General features: G+C 43.4%; 1 protein-coding gene across 1 annotated transcript in view; it reads left to right on the top strand.

Annotated features, from left to right (window-relative positions):
* hcn4 (hyperpolarization activated cyclic nucleotide-gated potassium channel 4) overlaps positions 1-19,218 on the top strand; it is a 170,703-nt gene that overhangs the window by 56,336 nt on the left and 95,149 nt on the right. The gene's annotated exons all lie outside the window — the stretch shown is intronic.

Genomic DNA, 19,218 nt, shown 5'->3' with positions numbered 1-19,218 from the left:
ATCATCTTAACCTCTTTATCCATTTATGTTGGATATTCAAAAACAGCATGCTCACAGCATGTCACTTTGTTCTGCGCTACAAGCTTGTACATCTAGTTTTGAAATATATAAAAAAAAAACTTACATTACATGAATCCTCTCTTCTGGGTGTTCCTGGCTGTCACAAAACCTTTTCAGATAGGGGTCTGTGGCCAAATGCATATGAAGTTGGGGGGTCTTTGGCCCGAAAAAGTTTGAGAACCACTGCTTTATTTTCTAACATTTATCAAACCAAACACACACTCACAGGCCTATATACTGTACTGTACATGCATTGCTCAAGGGTAGTTTGTCGCTGTTGGCAGGCACCCTAATAGCACTCTCCAGATGCCAGCTCACAGCCAGGATGAGGCCCTGCTGTCAAGTGATGGGGATAAAAGCAACAATCCCCAGGTTATTAGTCAGCATCTCTCTACCTCTAAGCCAAGCTATCATCTAACAGATTGTTATTTCTGTCTGTCTGTCATTATTTAATGGGTGATCTTCCCAGAAGGGAATTGCTTTTTTTCCCCTTTTTTTTAATGAATGGGCCTGTGTCGTGTCTACATTTAAGAGGCAACTTGCTGGCAATCTAAACTGACTGACTTGAAAGATTAAATGCAAAGTAATTTCTGCGAGGTGAACTTTCCTCTCTACATTTTTGGCATCGGACATTGATGATAGCCACCCATGAGGCAGTGCTGCCACCCAGAGCGCTGACTTAACCCGTGCATCTGTGTCGTTTTACGTTTTTAGCTATATATTATATAGCATCATACATTTTTCAGAAAACAGTGGTTTTAGAACAGTGGTTCCCCCAAATAGCTATAGATATACAAGCTTAGCTCACAGCGGGTTACTTTGCACGGTGAGCTTGTGCACCTGCTATTTCTTTAATTATTGAAAAATATCAAATTATGATTTTTTTATTTTATTTAAATCTTTTCTTCTGTAGATTTTTCTTTAACACAAGTTCTCTTCTGGGGGTCACTGGCACAAAACAGATGGGGGTCCGCAGCCAAATACATTTTGTAGAATCAGGTCTTAATGGGTTGAGCGCAGCCGCAGGCTCAGCTTGTCACAGTGTTGCCACTCACTCAGCTTGCTGGCTGACGGAGCGGTGGTGGGCGTGCTCGCTTGTATGGCCCTATCTCTGCATGGGCAATTTGGCGACGTTTGATTGCAAATCAAAACCATAACATTAAGCCCACTGGGACTCTTGAAAAGGTATACTGCCTTTCAAAGCCCAGTGGCAGACAGCTGGAGAGGGGGCCGCGTATCCTTTTAGACTCGCAACACACATCAGTGGGGCTTCGTGAATCATGCAAGGGCCTCTGTGATGCCGTTTCACACAGAGGAAAAAAGTTCAAATAATGTAATGGGGAGGAAATAATGTCTACACCACCACCTCTCTTCCTTCATGTGCTAGCCTGACGTCTGCCTGTGGATGCTGCTGCTGTAGTTCTGAAGGGAGCGATATGAGCAGTCAATTCAATTCATCCTTCAATTGAATTGGGGGAGAGCAAAGCCAACTCTTGCAGATTTGTGCTGTGCGGACAAGAGGAAGAGGAAGGACAGCACTGGACTGGAGGCAGGAAGAAAGGAGAAATCAGGCGGGAGGAAGGGGCGTATTACAAAGGCATGCAGGTCATTGAATGACTTTCACAGAATGCAGCGAAACCAAACAAGAGTTATGCAGCTAGTCATGTGCGTGCGTGCGTGCGTGCGTGCGTGCGTGCGTGCGTGTGTGTGTCGCACGTGAGGTATGCTGATGAGTTCTACTTCTATAGAGAAAGGACCAGTGTTGCCTGGGTGTCAGTCCACTCCAGACTCAACCTAACAGAAATGGTATCTGTCTCATTGCAGAACAACTGACTCCTCAGCACCTGAGCCACTTTACGACTCTTCCCATTGAAAACCACACGCTGCACATTATATATAGCCTACAGTAAACCCCCCACCACCCCGCTGACTCACCACCCACTGCACCTCCAAATACCAAAGGTCCCGTTTGAAGAGAGATGGGTAGCGTTTCCTGGAATGGAGAGATAAGATCCTTATATGTTGCACACAGTGTGTCAAGTAGCTCTATGCAACTTCTCCGGAATGCCTTCTCCGGAATGCCTCAACTGCCTGTTTCCGCTAATGCGGTAGAGTAATCAGTGGTACCTTTGCTTGAGCTGTAAAAGGATAGTTCACCCCCAGAAATAAAAAAAAGAAAACCAGCGCCTTCTACTGTTTGTTTCCATTTTAACAACGCTATTGGCGTTGATCTACGTCAATTAATAAATGTTACGCTTAACACCAATGCCGTAGATCTGTGCGACAATTGGTCTTTTATAGTGCTTTTGATTGATTAAGTCGTAATGCTACTAACGTTAGCTTTGAGTTGCTAGCTGGTGTTACCAATAACACTGGATCACGCCATCTTGATCGTCGTGCGCATACAGACTGTTTCTTTCTTTCAATCGCCTGTATCTCCTATAGATTCATTGTCCCAGATGGCATTTCTGGTCAAAACAAGGTTTATTTAACGGCCACAGTCCATCATGTTTTAGCAGCCCGGGCGGTAAAGAAGAAGTGATCATGCATCGTCACACACACACTAACATAAGATCATAACATCCGGTCTGGGTTTTTGGCTCTTCAAAATAAGAGTTGAACGGGGGGAAATGCTGGTGTGAATTATATCAATTCCGCCCAATAAACAGGTGACTTTCACTCCAAATACTGTGGTGGTTCTCAAACCTTTTCATGTCAAGGACCCCCAAATTGATGTAGGCCTATCTGGCCCTGAAATTTGTGCCAGGGAAGAGAAGATTTGTGTTAATTATATATATATATATATATATATATATATATATACACATCTTTATTTGTATGTATAATTATTTTGAGGCGCGCTAGCCCCCTATGCACAGCTTTGTGTGTACTGTATCTCCGTTTGAGCACGGAAAGTGTTCGTAGCACTGAATGTGATGATTTGATTGGCTGAGCAGGGAATGCGTTGTATGATGTATAATGATAAGAGCACCCTTCACTTCACACGAGTGTGATTTCTTTATTTCTTTATTTCTTTCAGAAGGGGGTCCGCGGCCAAATACATATCAATTTGGGGGTCTTTCCTTGACATGAAAAGGGTTGAGAACTACACAACTGCTGACAGTAATGAGATGTATTTCCCTGACAACGGTTAGAGGCCACAGGGCCTGTGGCCCGGAGCGCGGCGGCCTGAAACGCTGATGTCACTCGAAAACACAAAGCAGATTTATCCTTAGTTTGCTCTCACGTCGTCTCCCACACTGTAAACAGTCTTGTGCAAATTAATTTGGTTTGAGAGTTGTAGAGGTGGCTTCTGTCCTCGGGGTGATAGGACTCAGACGACTGTTCCAAAAACAGCTCAGTAAAACAAGCATTGGCAGTGGGGAAGAATCTGGCTTTTGGTTCAAGCCTTGTGGAATGATTTACAAAGCCATTTTAACTTAACTTTACAGTACCTTTAACAAAATGGTAAATTTTGTTAAAGGCATGCGACTTCACTCACCTCCACTCAGTGTGGATGGAGCTGTTGTGTTTGTTTTGTTGTGGTTCCAATTCCACCTTTACTCCATCTATCTTGCCCTCTCTTTTGAAAGTGTCTGTGGTCTTGTTTTGACTGTTCAAAGAATCAAAACTCAACTTTACCAGGCGATTGCAGAGTCTGCAGTGCTAAAACGGTTCCCTACCACACCGGACAGACCGGAGCAAATACGTCTGTAAGTGCGCCAGTAAGCAGCCCAGTTTAAACACTCTATTTCCTGCCTGCGCCGTGAAGAGCCCTTCACAATAAAGCGTCTCCCTTTACCTCCCAATGAACTACTTTTTACACTGCTTATTATTGACAGGAAATGTAGTCTTAGTCGCGGTAACTTAACAGCGTGTGGGAGAGAGAGCCAGAGAGAGAGAAAGAGAGTTTACAATTTACTACCACGCATCGGATCGGCCGGCCGGCCGGCTGGGCCCCTCCCCCCCCACGGGCCCCGATGCAACTGCAACTGCTGCTTCCACTATATCTCTGCGCCTGTGCGAGGCTCCGTGGGGCAATGTGGGGGTGGGGTTCAATGTCTTGCCCAAGGACACTTCGACATGTGGACAGGATGAGCTAGGATTCGAACCATCGATCATTGGACGACCTTCTCTATCTGCTGAGCCACAGCCGCCCCATACACGAAATGTTACTTACATTCAGTTTTGTTTCCAATTTAACCATCGGTAACTTCTTTCTTTCTTTCTTGACGGAATTGAGCATTCTCACATTGACATGGATAATAGCTGCCATCAACAGAATGTTCAAGCGTTTTTGGGCCCTCACTACCTCAGACCTGTATATTGCATGAATTAGCTCCCAATATTTGTGTGTCCTTGGGATTTTTTTAGTTTTCGTTACAGAAGAGCCTAGATTTATCAGCCACACTCTTGTGATAGTGCTGCCTACATTAAAGTAGGTCAGTGGTTCCCAACCTTTTATCCTTGGAGCCCCCCTTCTTACATCACCTGACCGCTCCACACATGCTGCACACAGAGAACCCATGCAACCACACAGGTGTTTAACCACTTAAGCCCTATACTCATATGATGAATACCAAGAAAATAGCTGGTCTACGAACTCTTTGTTTCACCTCTTTCACCTACCTTTGAAAAATCACAGAATATTTTGCGTGTGCACGAGTGCTCTCAAATGATGCGCACGGATGTCATAGAATCGGAAAATAAATCTACACGCGTCAATCCGTTTGAAGGTTTCAAGCTGTTATTGAGAGCTCGCTCCTGTTGGCCAGTGATTGATTGGGCTGCATTATAGTGCATTATAGCACCCCGTGCATATGCTTTTTTTTTCCGGTCACGTGATCAACGTGTCCCTACGTGCCTCCGGAGCTCAGGAGAGTCATCGACACCATCAATGTTCCAAAGGTTAGCGACAGTGTTGGTTTTGTCGACTAAAACTATGACGAGAAATGTTCGTCGACTACCTTTTTTCACTGACGATGACTAAAACTGTGACTAAATATATTGACAATTTCATCAACAAATAAAAACTAGACTAAAATGTTAGGAAGGGACTAGTGGAAAAGAGATCCAGTATAAGTCATTTTACACTTGGTTGCATGCTGAAAATAGCCGATCTACAAGCTCACAACGCGTCGCAGCGCGACGCGTTGTGAGCTTGTAGATCGGCTATTTTCAGGAAGTGTAAAATCAGCCATTACGACGGCATCAAGGCCCGCCAAAATACATTTTAGTCGACTAAATCAAGTGTAGATTTAGTCAACTAAAATCTTACTGACTGACTGACTGACTGACTGACTGACTGATTGACTTACTGACTGCATCATCGTCTCGATCCTCACCGCAGTTCAGTTGCCTCTTGTTGACAAACCAGTGGGTTGGATGAGATTAGACGGTCTGTTTATTAGATCAGGTTTGAAGCAATGAACTAATGACTGACTAATCTAACCCTATCACGGACCCCCCCCCCCCCCCCCCCCCATCCATTCTGCCTGACCAAACTCACATTCCATTACTAGATTATACATTTTTTGGCCGAGGCGTTTCAGAGGAAAAATTAAATATCGTCGCTGTCGGGTTTCTGTCTTATCTCCATTGTTCTAACGACCTGTTCTAGCCCTAGTCATACTGACTGCCTAACCTGATTGGCTCCTCTGGGCAATGGGACACCAAGCAACGGCAAAGCTGCCCTCTAGCCAATGGGAAGGGGAGAGGCAAATATCCCTAGCAGGCTGCACACAGACAGCAGAGAAGCATGATCACAGCCACAACAAAACACTTGATTATTTTAGGGGGTCTCTAGTTCAAATATGATTATTTTAGGAGATCGCGGCCTGAAAAGTTTGGGAACCCTGTTATTTGTTAACCTGACTCCGCCAGATGGGGCAGCAGAGAACACATTGGGTTCCCCCCTCCTGCTCCCATCTGGGAACTCTCAGGCAGACTTGATGCCCGGCCACAAAACGGCCTGGCCAATCAGCAGCATCTAGAGGCGGGATCAAGGCAGCACTGTGTATGCCTTGATCCCAGGGTACTCTCTGCTGCCCCATCTGGCGGAGTCAGGTTAGTTATTTGTAGCATGTGACACAGTCTTAACTAGACAAAGTATCCACAAGTTTCCCAATGAGCTTATTTGAGAGGGGAAGGGGGTGTGTCCATATTGGCATCACTTCCTGTTGTCAGTCATTCAATTAATTTGAGGGATATAATCAGTGAAAATAAACTGACATATTAGTCTGCCTACATACAAGATCTCCCTCCACACAGCTGATTCAAATTAATGATCAAAAGCTTATTATCAAGCACTTAACTCAATTAAAAAGCACAATTTAATCCCCAATACAGAGAGTCAGGTGTCACAGCAGCAACAGCAGCAGCCAGTAAGAATGACACAAGTGTCAAGAGCCATTGTTCATTAATTTGAATCAGCTGTGTCGAGGGAGATCTTGCAGGGGAAGTTGCCAAGGCAGTCTAAATTATGATCCTTTCTAATTTCTGTCAGGTTGTGTTCGCACACTGGTTTTTCACTGACATGCCGATCACTCAAATGGGGCTACCCTAGTGTAGTGGTTAGAGCATACTGTATGCCTTTTAATGCGGAAGGTTGTGGGTTTGAACCCTGCTTGGGGTGGATGTCGGCAAGGCCATGCTGTCGCAACGAGTTCCTAACGCCAAATCAAATGGGTTCAGATCTGAGGATCCTGAGGATGCGCGTCTGAAGCCTGTCCTGGACGGCGTATCCGGACGTAAAAACAAATCCATCCATGCGGATCACTCAAATGGTTATTGAATGACGGATGACAGGAAGGGATACCCCTTAATTCACGCAAGGCCTCGTAGGAATCAGGCTTTAACTTTTTTCTCCAAACATATTATGAATTTCCTAAACCAAAGCAGTTGGATTCCAGACTCTGTGAACCCAGTACCTTGGTCAAGGACTGCTCTTTCAGAGATAAGAAAGGCACAAAGAATAGATTTAATGGGCTATTATTGGGAACACAATGAGGCTTTGCCAATAACGGTGACAGGTCCTCAGCACGCCTGAATGTGCCTCTCTGTGATATGAATACCCACAGCGGGTTCCCTTAACCTGTTAAAACCGGGAACGCGGCCGTGACATTTTAGATTTTAACCACTTTAACCGTTATTTCATACTTGGCTATTCAAAAATAGTGATTTATTTTTTATCATAGTCATATGTTTAACTCAAATCTTTGCTTCTGGAGGTCCTTGCACCTGGAATAAAATATTTTGAGATGGGGGTTCGTGGTAGCCTGAGTTCCAACCTGATTTTCTGCGCTCCGCTGATCTAAAATGTCACTTCGCAAGTGACATTTCAGATCAGCGGAATGCAGCAAATCAGGCTGGAACCCAGGCTAGGTTCGCGGCCAAATACATATCTTGTTGGAGGTCCTTGACATGATTATTATTATTATAGCAACAGAGGTTTTTAGGATTTAGGATTTTTAGGAAACTGTTAGGATTCAGAATACATTTTTGTAGAATCGACCTCGGGTCTTAATGGGTTAAAGAAAACCTATTATACAACAATGTGTAATCCTTCACAAACCCATGGGTATGTCTCAGTAGGAGGCAGAATGGAAGTGCTTTCTTTTCTTTTCTTTTTCTCTTTGTTGTTATCTGTGTCCTCTAGGGCCCGTTGGTTCTCAAAGTGGGGTCCTTGGGGTGGTACCAGGGGGTCCCCAGCAAAAAAAAGAAGATGAAAAAGAAAAAACATAGCATCACATGAGCTTGTATATTTGATATTTTCTGAAAAATCGCCACACGTGTGTGTAGATCTGTGAATATAATTTATATTTTTTAAAGCGATGTTTTATACTCAATTTTTGACTTCTGGATGTCACTGGCGTGAGATATTCTTATGGGTGTCTACTCTGCAGCAAAATACATGTCAATGTGGGGGTACTTGGCACAACAAGATGATGGAAGGGTACGGTAGTTTCACTGCCTGTTATACAGATGATGGAAGGGTACGGTATACTGTATTCACTGCCTGTTACTGTCAATACAGATGAATCGTCTGTATACTATATACAGTAGGCTATATTCAGTGCCTGTTTATACAGATGATGGAAGGGAACAGAATATTCCATTAGGACCATTTCTCCCATCCCAACATTATTTTCCGACCGCTCAGATCGGTGAATCCATCGCCTGTTTTCGAGCGTCACCCGCCCCTATAGACCAGAAAGCACAGCATATATCTAAATCCGGTTGTGCAAAGACCCGCCCGGCAGCACTGTTTAATGCAATTTATTTGTGCGAGTTATGACAAAGTTGTAAAAGTCAATGTCCATAAAATAAGCAAGCAGCACTTACACTAGTTCTTTCTTTCAATCATTTTATTATTATTATTTATAAATATATTTTCACAATCTGATACAACGCCGTGGCTATAGAACAATTACAAAATGACTGCTTGTTCTAGACTCTTAAGTCTAAGACAATACTAGGGTCGGCGGTCAAATACATATTAATTTGGAGGTGAACATTTGGTGAAAAGGAGCAGATCTACAAGCTCACAGCGTGTCGAGGCGACGTGTTGGGAGCTAACAGTAGGTCGGCTATTTTGTCCGGCAAAGAGATTTCTTGTAGAGGGAGAAAAGGAGGGGGGCCTTGTATAGGCCCCTGGGCGACTCCGGTCAATGAAGTCTAATAGGATTTATTAAGTGGCATTGGGGTGAGAAGATAATGACTGGCTGAACCATTCCTTTAAATGAATAGTCCTCCAGAGAACACACTCCTTATCTAAAAGACCCCGTGAAACATTTGGTTCCCGAACTTTTTCAGCTGAGACCCAAAAGATAAAGTCTGATGACTCCCCGGGACCCAAACTTTACAAAAATCTATTATGAAGCCCATACAAATAGCCAATGCGATGCAAGCTTGTATATTTGTTTAATTTTGTTAAAACTTCGGAAAAAAAGTAAATAAAATAAATTCATCTGAAGATTTAGAAAATTATTTTGTTGAATTATTTGTTTTACTTTTTTTTCTTAAATGACCTCTTCGACCTCTCCTTTTTACATAATGATTTTTTTTAATAGGAAAAGTAAAATAAACTCCATAAAAATGGGTCCCAACCCAGTGTTTGTGAACTGAGGGTTGTGGTGTGGTCTGTGTTCCTCTGCAGTCAACACAATTGGCATCCGCAAAACAATATGAGTGAATGATGTTTTCTGGGGGCATGTTTGGTAGTGACACCTTCACGGCGAAACATTCATCATCATTAGTGGGGCAGACAGCAAACACCAGATGCCTCGCTATAAAGCACCGCGCTGTCTGTCTGTCTGTCTGTCTGTCTGTCTGTCTGTCTGTCTGTCTGTCTGTCTGTCTGTCTGTCTGTCTGTCTGTCTGTCTGTCTGTCTGTCTGTCTGTCTGTCTGTCTGTCTGTCTGTCTGTCTGTCTGTCTGTCTGTCTGTCTGTCATCAGCAGCACTCACACACATGGGGCCAGATTCACGAAGGAAATTTACAACCAGGTATAAATGAAGTGCGTAAATGAGTGTTTATATTCTGTACGCTCAATCTCACATGTCATTCACCAAAGGTGGCGTAATGGCTTCATTTGTGCGTATCGTTCGGCTGGAGCTCATTTCGCCCGGTGTCGCCTGGTGTAATAGAACATCCACGCCCATTTCACGCCCTATAAGGCAACAGGAAATATCTTACCTCGGGTGAAAAACATCATCAGGACCTGCAAAATGCACAGATCTCCAAGCTTACACCGCATGAACTTGTAGATCAGATTATTTTGGTAGGCGAGTCTCTCGCAATGTCAACTGACTTAACGTTATAAGTATAGGCTACTCAGTCTACTTTCACTTATAATGCAACTATACAGTAGTTCATTTATTTATTTAAGTCCAACATCAAGACAAAGGCTATAGGCCTACTTGGCAATTATATTATAAAACTTAAAAGCCCTTTCTATTGAACAATTGCTCACTCACCTTTGCAGAGGTGAGTGAGCCCACTATCCCACTATCTCACCGAGATGCATGGCAGTGATACGCCGTCGCATAACAAAACAACAATTTTAAGGGCATGTCAATGGTTGCATGATTGCATCTTGCGAAAATTATTATTATTATAATATATAATTATTCTTTTTCTACATATGTCTTTCATTATTTCGATATGCTGCACAAGGCAAACTAGCGTAAGACCCAGCGTTGCATACTCGCTCTGGATTGCTTTCTTCTTTTTTTGCCTCTACCACTGGATATAATGATGGTAAGAAAAGCACTAGTCCGGAATTCTCCTTAAGTTATGAGTCCATTACATTCACAGGCCATTTACTGTAGGTCAGTTAGCTGAACGCCCATGTTTTTGACAATGTGGACACCAGTTAAACGGAGAACCATGATGAGGTCGTAGCATGGGTAGCTTTCCCTATTATAACCGGGAAAGCTTCTTTGTCATTTTAGATTTTAGCGGCGGCTTGGAAGTGTGAGAACTACGTACTGGTTTAGAAGGCATTGGTAGAATTGACCGCAGGTCTCAATGGGTTTAAAATATGGTGGTTCTCTCATCAATCAAAGCATTGATTGTTTAGGCCTCATTCACACGTACCAAACACCAATCAAGCAATGTTTGGTCGTTTTTTTGGGCCACCACAATGCTTTTCCAATGGGAGTCACATGGTTTGATCAAACATTTGTGTTTGATCGCTGATTGCTGATTCCTCCCCCCTCATCAAACAAAAATTTTGGTCAAACCATGTGACTCCCATTGAAAATGAATTGGAGCAGCAATCAAAAAGCAATCAGGCATCACACACGGACCGAACATTTGTTGTGTAGGTGTGAACTAGGCCTTACTCTGATGGTAATGCAGACAGGCGTGTTGTGTGTCCCTCTCAATTAGAAGAAAGAGGCCAGTAATCCATCATCCTTAATCCATTGAGACCTGGAACGCATCCATGTCACGTTAGCGTTTAACCACATTAACCATTAACCCATTTTGGGGCGGGAACCCGTTTTAGTGTTTTAAACATTGTTATAATTTAGCTATTGAAAAATAGCAGATCTACAAGCTCATAGCGCGCCACCGAGTGGCGCGCTATGAACTTGTAGGTCTGCTATTTTTGAAAAATCGTTAAAATGTGCCTCAAATCTTTCCGAAAATTGTCATGATTTAGAAAACTTTTTTTTTTAAATTTCGACGTCAGGCCTGAATGGGTTAAGGTAATACAGGCAGTGTGTTATGGAATGTTATGTCGGCCAGTATGTGGACATGGCCCTGGCCGCACGTACGTGTATGGGGAGGGGGGGCAACATTGGCCTTTTTTGTTGCAGTACCAACGTTACATTTGCAAACTTTGTTAAAAATCTTTGAAACCAAAACAAATTACCCTATTGGTCTGAATATACAGTAAGACTACGTTTTTTTTCCAATGGAAATATCCTAAAATACGGGGTCGTATTACAATCGGGGACTAGACTATTTGACATTCAATGGTATTTTTCCACAAATTAGTGGGAAAAATGGGGGTCTTATAATCAGCGTTGTCTTATATTCGGTACAATACGGTAATTGTAACACAAACCGTAACAAACAACATAAAGCAAGACAGAAAAGACTCAAAATAGTCAACCAAATTATCACACAAATAAGAAATAGTAACCCGCAGTACAAGTTAAACATTAGAGAATGAAGTAATTGTGGCTAAAACTAAAAGAACTGACTGAGAATAAGCTCTTCATTGGGACGAGAACACTACTGTACTACTCCAGTAGTTGTACAACTTTTTTGTGTCAACTTCTGTCAAGGATACCCCCAAATTCATATGGATTTGGCTGCGGACAACCATCTGAAAAGGGTTTGTTCCAGGAACCCCAGAAGAGAAGATTTATGACTGTGACGCTACATTTGCTGGGTACCCTCTGGAACTCCCCCAAGGACCGCTGGGGGTCCCTTGGCTCCACTGTAAGAACCACCGCTCTACTACACATCTGATGTCTGACAACAACGATCCACACGTCCCAGACTCTGCTGCCTCCCAAACCGTGGGACAAACTCCCACTTAGAACTGCAGACTCACCTTACCGCCGTAATCTGAAGACTCACCTATACTCCTATAATATATCCTATAGTTTATTTAGTTTCAATACAGATTATTATTGTTTTAGACTGTAATATTGTTTAGACTGATGCTAGGTTCTTGGTTTACCTATGATCCCTGCAGTTTACTGAGGCAACCTCTCTGCATTTGATGCATGTGTTTTCCTTGCTTACTGTAAGTCGCTCTGGATCGGCCGAACGCACACGCACACACACACGCACACACACTTTTAGATCCAGTCCTATTTTACGTCTGCGTATGTGGGGCTCGCGTATCTGCGCTTTACGCGCACACACGCTCGCTGTAGATCGGCCGTAATGAGCGTCTGCTAAATGCCGGAATCAGGGATGAAACATGATTATAACTGTGTGTTTGTACTCAGTGTAGAGAGAGAGAGAGAGAGAGAGAGAGAGAGAGAGAGAGAGAGAGAGAGAGAGAGAGAGAGAGAGAGAGAGAGAGATTCTAGTTCCCTCAGCTTCAACATAACGATCCTGTAACAACCTTATGAGAGGGCCTTATTTTCTCATTTAATGGCTGCCATTTTTCGTAATTGAAAAGTCTGCTCTTGCTTGGCAGGATTTGAATTGCCTGACGTGTGAAAGGAGATGGGCGGCGGATCACTCACACACACGTGCACACGAATGCACTACTACAGTATTATACAACTGCTGGAGTAGCATATATATATATAATGTATATATTTGAATGTTACTCATAGCGAGTCACATGTGCTATACAGTATAAAGTTCATTGTTGCTGTGGAAACCTTGTTTGTCCAAAACCGTTCCATTTTTATTATTATAAAAAAAGACTATCTAGCCAAAATAGCCAATCTACAAGCTCACAACGTGTGGCATCGTTGTGCGTTGTGAGCTTGTAGATCTGCTAATTTCACTTATTCTGTTTAACACACTCTTATGATGCAGTAGGGGCGGGCATTCATTTACATTCATTTATGGGGGAAAAACACACCGTCGGCCATTAAGGAAAGATAATATTGTTTTGTGGTCAGACATACTGTCCAACAAGACATTCAACATTTTCATATCTATTATGTACACTCCTTTTACGTATACATTCAGTATTCACTCATTAAGAGTCAACAGAATCGCTCCATCCTAAACACAGCTTGCATAATCTAGCAATGCACACGTTGCAAATCGCAGCGCTCCGTCCCTCCCTCCCAGCTTGACAAAGCAATTCTGCATTCTTCCATAGCTGTAGCCGGAAGGCCAATGTAATATTAGCATGTTAATTACACAAGCTTCTCCGGCATGTAGTCAGTGCAACAACAAATTATAATTAATAATTCACATTTTAAACGAGGCACACTGCAAGCCGCGAGTGCTGTATGTTTTATACCTCGATCAATGTTTCATGCACCATAAATTGCTCTCGTTGAATAATTATTGCCTGTTCTGTTGCCTAGTGAGGATTTATATACTGTAGATCGATGCACAGACGTGACGTGGGGCAGAAACCTCTTATCTCCATATTTTAACATTTGTTGTGTTTTTATTAACGCCCCTACTTGATCATACTACAGCATCACACAATATAATATATATCAAACAAAATCTATTTTTTTTAATTGAATCCTGAAAAGTACCGTTTTGGACGTATGCATTTTCTACCCGACAGAGATGATACAGTAGCTACAGTATAGGCTACCCGTCCTGCCCTGGAAATAGAATTTCACACATGAAAAATACATGGCATAGCAGTGAGTATGGGGTGGTGCCTCATGATTGATTCATTGGCCATGGTGTGAGTTCACTCTTAAACGCATCACGAATCGTCGTCATATTGTTTTCCATGCAGGATAAATAACATTTATATCTCTTTATATATCGCTTTTATGAGTACCCAAAGATGGGGCACAAGAGGACGCAACAAATAAAAACAACTTTATTAGGGAAAAAACACTAAGGCTAAGGAATAAAAATAAAATCAATAAATACAGTGGAAAGAGTTAGCTAGGGAAAGCAATATTGAAGGGTTTTGAGGGCGTTTTTTAAAGGTTTGGAGGGTGGGGGCATCTCTGAGAGTTTTAGGAGTGCATTCCGCAGGGCAACGGCAAAAGCTCTTTCACCCCGGGTACGGTATTTAGACCTCATATTAGATCTCAGGGAGCGGGAGGGGACATGACGTTTGAAGAGATCGCAGAGGTAGGGGGGAGTCTTTATTGTTTAGTGCTTTGTAGGTGTTTAGTATTAGTGTTTTGAAATGGATTCTTTGTTTGACCGGGAGCCAGTGAAGGTCGCGGAGGACTGGTGTAATATGGTCTCTGGGACGGGTACTGGTGAGCAGGCGGGCAGCTGAGTTCTGGACATTGACATTGAAGTTTATTGAGGACTCTGGAGGTGGTGCCACAGAGGATACTGTTGCAATAAGCGCGGTCGGATGGGGGTGCATACAGTATGTTGGTTAGACATACCAACAGTCCTACAGTCATGACTCAGACAAACCCGTGCTGCGGGTTAAAAATCACGTGTGCTGTGGGTTAAAACTAATCTGTGCTGCGGGTTAAATTAAAATCACCCGTGGCTTCCTGTGGGGTTAGGGTTAGGTTAGGGTTTGGGGAGGGTGTCTGACTAATGACTGTAGGACTGTTGGTATTGTCTAACTAAACGCACCCCTCTGTCGACAGTCATTAGTCCGACACCCTACCCAAATACTAACCTAACCCTAACCGTACACCACTGGCCAGCCTTTCTTATTGTCTCCACCAGGCCGAAGGCAGGGGGAGAGAGTATGTTTTGTTTTGCACTCCGTCCGTCCGTCCGTCTGTCCGTCCGTCCGTCCGTGTGTCCGTCTATCCGTCCGTCCGTCTGTCCGTCCGTGTGTCCATCCGTCCGTCCGTCTGTCCGTCCGCCCGTCCGTTACCAGCTAATCTCTGGCACCATTAACATGGTTGATGCCAAACTTTGCACACACACACACACACTCACACACACTGGATGCCAACGATGAACCTCTGCCCCAAGTTTTCCACAACGGCCTGTTATAGCGCCACCATGAGGCCGATTTTGTTAAAACACATTTCTGTAGATTACTCGTACACATTGTATCCATACATCACGCAATTCAGTGTGCACACTGGTCCTCATTCACAAAGAAAATGTACGCCCAGGTGTAAAGGAGATGCGTAATGATATTGTATTTATCCGTCCGATCAAGCTGCGACAATCACCCGTGTCATTCAGCGAAGGTGGTGTAATGAGTTAATTTGTGCGGTTCGCCCGATGTACCTTTTAAGCCTCTTTCCCAAGCGATTCGCTTGGTGTCGCCTGGTTTGATGGAACATCCACGCCCATTCCACACCATATAAGGCAACAGGAAATATCGAAATACGTCATCATAGCCTGCACAGATCAAGTTATACAACAGTGAACCGTGATGATCTTGTAGAGCAGTTCATTTTAACAGGTGGGTCTCTGCAAGACAGATCTTCAAGCAAACAGCGCAAGTTATATGTATATATTTATATACGAAACTTGCCAACTTGGCACGCATTGCTTCACTCCTTGTTAAATGTCAGAACGTTAATAAGTTAACTGATGTTACAGTTACTTTCACATAATGAGAAAGAAGTTAATTTGTACAGTTCACCACATGACCAAATGCTATATTAAAACTTGGCAATGATAAAAGCCCCTATTGATTACTGGGGTGATTGATTCCCTGCCCTGCACGGATTTGGAAAGCAAATATATGGACATGCATGGACACAGGACATATTTAATCCACCAGACTAGGAAAGGCTATATTTCATCCGATCCAACTATGTTGTATGTTTCCTCATCAAGCCTGATCAAGGTAAGAGTTGGCTATTCTGTGTGGCGTCCGCATGTGATCAATATACATGATTATAAATGAATACCACCAAATGGAGGCAGGTGCTTGCAGCAAAGGCATTAGGCCTACATGAGTCTCTGTCAACATGCTGATCAGCGAGTTACAGTAGGTAGTGATGATCATCATGAACTGCCTTTCTTATGTCTGTCTGTCCGTCATGTTTGTGAACAAGCGCGAGAGTACTATGATATGACTGGCCGACTTTCAAACACGCTGATGCCATTCAGTAGGCTAATGTGGTCTTCTATTTTTTATATACTGTAGCCGACGGCCGCAGTAACCCTCGGTTTTGCTTGCAGGGGGAGATGGGGAGAGCCGATCTACAAGCTCACAACACGTTGCACTGCGAGTAGAAGGCTGCCGAGAGTGAGCAGCGCAATCGCGCATGCTAGAAATATCCTAATAAATAAATAAAAAGGTGTCAGGCTTGCGGGGGCAGTTTCTGTATAGGATCATAGGTTAACTTGACAAATATATGCCTCTAGAATGCATGCATATAGGTATACAAGTGATACTCGGCTTTTATATAGGCTATCATTTTTTTATGTGCTGACCAATGTTGGACACATGCCTACATATTTTATCTGAGGTTTGGGAACTATTTATTGATTCAGCATGACGACTAAAGCCTTCTAAATAAATATACGCAAGCCGTATGCCCTATACACCACCCTGGAGTTTACGACCAACGGAAGTCAACGTCTCAACCAAGTTCATGTCCATGAATTCCCATGTAATGTGGGAATCCTCGTAAATGCCAGTCCGCTCACGCTCCGCTCACGATATGTGAATGAGGTCCACTATCTCCATAGTCATGTGATCAACACGGATTTGCACCATTTCCCATATTCCATCCTGATTGGCTTCCAAAGCTTGCATGATTGGTCCGTTTAGAACAAAATGCAACAAATCACAAACACAGTGTGCAATTTCCGTGACGCAGATCAGGTGAAGTAAGCGTTGCCCCAAGGCTAAACGCTTTGAATAAGAGCCTGGAGAGCAGAGGGCAGAGATGTAGAGCGAAAGCGAGAGAAACAAGAGATGTGTGCAAATCTTAGACAGTGCTGTGTGGGGCGGATTTAGCAGATCTACAAGGTCACAACGTGTCGCCATGCCACCCATTGTGAACTTGTAGATCTGCTATTTCTGGCGTGCCACGGGACGAGTGGAATAGTATGAGAGTGACGACACTAGCGTTGACTCCCATTGTAACAATGGAATGTGGAAGTGCTCATTCTATCTCAATGGGATAGTTCCAATGTTTGGAACTATAGCACATAGGCACCCGCTTTGCGGCGAGATCAAAGCGTGTCGCCACTCTCTTACTATTCCACTTGGGCCACGGGGTTATAGAATTGTGTCAAGTGTCAATGCCACTCTAAAGTCAACGGTCCTTAAAGGAGCACTTCACCGGTTTTCAACCTTATCGTCTTCATCCACTGTAATTGGTCCTCACTGATGCTCATTACGAGACGGCACAATTTCCGGACATGTCATCTTGTAATGAACACATCAGTGACGAGGAGCAATTATACTGTATGACCATAGGTTGGAAAGGGGTGAAGTGGTCCTTTGAGTCTGATTTATGTTTCTTCCATGTATGATGGAGGCGCTTGCAGACAGACAGACAGACAGACAGACAGACAGACAGACAGACAGACAGACAGACAGACAGAGGGTAAGCGTCAAGAAACGCGTAGACCAGGCATCTCTTCCGGGTTTTTAAACAGCTGGTGGATGGAAATTACGTTAGTGCGCGGCTTCAACTTGTATAGCATCGGCAAAAAACGGAAACGCTTTGCCGACTCTACAAGCTCACAATGCGTTGCAAAATTGTACTCAAGTTACGTAAATGTACTTAGTTACTTTCCACCACTGCCCCCTTCCTCACCTCCTCTCCTAGCGCCTACTCCATAGCCTACTCCTATAGAATAAGCACCTGAACCAATGAACTGCAAACTGGCCGCATCCGTCCACATCCAGTTTTTGAAATGTTTTCAAATGCATTTCTCTCTGATTCTTTTCCCAGATCCCGATTCTAATCAAAGCAAGCTTTATTAAGGGCCGATAGCTAAAGCTTCACTGATCACGGTTACAAAATAGATGTTTTGGCGGAATAATTAATTAATTAATTAATACCTGGCAGTGAATCAGACTTTTCTGTTTTCTGGATGTATGGACTGTCAAGGCCAGGAAGTGTTTTTTTTTCCTTTTCTTTTTTTTGCCACTCAGTAGGCGTTCCCACATAACTTCCGGGTACGATGATGTCACGCGCATAGTCTCCCTCTGTTCCACCACTAAGCCTGGGACCGAGGCTAGTTCCACCATGAGCTCATAAACAGCTGAGTGGCTTTTAATAAGGAGGGAGCACTCTTTCTATGGGATTAAGAGGCTTTGATTGGCTGAGGTGCCCCATGAGTATATTTATTATCATTAGGATTAACGTAGCCAACAGCCAGTGCATGTTCACACCGTGGGAGCATGTACTGTACAGTACTGTGCCGTACTCAGCTAAAAGCCCGGCATCATATCATTGCTTTCGGGCAGAAACTGTGTGTATTTTCTTAATTGAATGCCCCACTTGATACATACTACAGCCGTCACACAAAAGTATCAAAAGTAGCAGATCCACAAGTTCGAAACGTGAAACAAGAAATTATATACTGTAGTGATAGTGATGTGATATACAGTAGTGATGTGATAGTGACATAGTGATATTTGTCAGGTGAAAGAAGTGCTGTCTCCGTTGTGTTCTTGTCTTCCCCCATATTATTATTATTATTATTATTATTATTGTTATTATTTTAGTAACGTGTAATCGTGTATGTTTGTGTGTCACAACCTCACGGTGCGTTTGTTTGCAACGTTCTGTCCGTGGTTCAATGTCTGTGTTTTGTTGTGGCTTTGCTGCTGTCCGTCCTTGCCGTTTAGCGCATAACATTAGCTGCTGTTGTGTTAGGTCACATTCACACCAGAAAGCTTTACTGCGATTAAAACGAATCCTGCTGCGCATTGTCAGAAACTGTGCTTCGTTTTGGCAGGTGTGAAGCCTCATTCAAATCCTAATGCGCAGCAAAGAACCGCATTCTACTTCGACCAAAAACGGGGGTTTCGCTTCGCTTCCAATCGCACTTGATTTCGATTCGGTGCAGGTGGGAATGCAATCCGCAGCAAATAAAGGAAATGAAGCAAACAATGTGGCGGGTGAGG

Source organism: Electrona antarctica (assembly GCF_951216825.1).
Source record: "Electrona antarctica genome assembly, chromosome: 3".
Classification (NCBI taxonomy): domain Eukaryota; kingdom Metazoa; phylum Chordata; class Actinopteri; order Myctophiformes; family Myctophidae; genus Electrona; species Electrona antarctica.
Note: the sequence above shows the minus strand (reverse complement) of the source record. Positions and strands in the feature narration are given on the sequence as shown.